The following is a 1,587-nucleotide window of genomic DNA, read 5'->3' on the forward strand; positions in this document are numbered from 1 at the left end:
ATTAGTTCTGGTACTATGAAAAGGTTCCCGTGGTGCGAAAGGCCCTATAGAATAAGGCAGTACTGAAGATTGACATTCTACCGATACATGAAGAACAGTTTGTCTGGCCACAGTTCCAAACATGTTAGGAGCAAACAAAATAATAGTACTGTGAATCATTGATGTGAACCATGATGATTGGAGTGTTGTGGTTTTGGAGTGTTTTACTGGTACTGAGCCCAACAAAACTTCCATCATGATGTCAACTAATCCAAATTTCACAGAAGAGTGCCTGAGGAGAACATGAGCCCAACTGTGAAACAGATGAAGCTGAAATTTAAACCTAATTCACTTCAATAAAGATAACTATACGCTATTCTTGTCATGAGCATCAAGGTGTGGGGGCGCTGCGGTGCAAATTCCACTCATGTTTAGTACATGTTAACTCAAAGATTCGTAGAAAAAATATAAACGTTGGACTCTGTGGTCGATTCTGTCTTAAGGTAAGGCATGTTATTCGCAATTATGTGTTGTGGCTGGGTTGTTATAGGTCTGCGTGACTCTCGATGTCTTAGGCCTAATTGAACGGAGGAATTATGGTATTCTTCTGTAGCCTGACGACGAGTAACTTTAACCGTTGTTCATGTGAACTCAAAGACAGCCTGATGCTTTGTTTATAGACTATTTGTGGGTGGCTGTTTGTTGTTTCACCTATCAATTCATGTCGATAAAGTATAATAGGGTAAATCCTGTATAGTGATTTATTCTATTTAGTGCTTGCATAAAGCAAGTAGTGCATACACTTGTAACTTAGCTGTTATGAATCTTTGTAAGTCATTGTAAGCCCTCTTTTGAGGCACGCGCAAGCTCACGAACCAATGCCCCCCCCACTTATTAAAAAAATACAAGTGGGCTCCCCCAAAGTCCACGGTATAGTTCGAACACTGACCGCAGGTCCCCTTACATGGAAGTTGCTATTTTGTGCCGCAATGTTTCTACAGCAGCCCTAAATGGACAAACTACTCTACAGAACGTGCTTCGTCACTATGTTGTTCTTGCTAATAAAACAATGACACAATGCAAGACAACTGAATTTCTGTAACATTTTCATTGTTATTTGTTGTATCATCATCAATCAATACTGTTCAAATTATCAATGTCCATGTATGTCGACAACGAACACATTTCATTTTGGGGTGTACATACTTATTCACAGCACTGTTAGTCAGATTTGTGTCAGTTTGATAAGGTTTGTTATATATATGCCCAGCAAAGGCATCTAACCACCAGCTTTAAATGCAGTCGTATGTGCTTATCCACAAGGCAGGAAGCAACTGCTTATCAACAGCCGTGTAAGACAATTCACAGAAAGAGGCACAAAATCACTTTTTTAGCTGACTTTTAAATTAAATGTTCCCTCCTGGTGGAATGACCTGCCCAACTCAATCCGAGCAGCTGAGTCCTTAACCATCTTCAAGAAATGACTAAAAACACATCTTTTCCATCTTTATTTGACTCTCTAACTCTGGCACTCTCTATTCTAATTCTATTCTTTAAAAAAAAAAAAAAAAAAAACTTGTCCCTTTTAGACTTGCACTCTATTCATTT

The sequence above is a fragment of the Sinocyclocheilus rhinocerous genome, unplaced genomic scaffold, assembly GCF_001515625.1.
Source record: "Sinocyclocheilus rhinocerous isolate Xijiao unplaced genomic scaffold, SAMN03320098_v1.1 scaffold895, whole genome shotgun sequence".
In the NCBI taxonomy this organism is placed as follows: Eukaryota; Metazoa; Chordata; class Actinopteri; order Cypriniformes; family Cyprinidae; genus Sinocyclocheilus; species Sinocyclocheilus rhinocerous.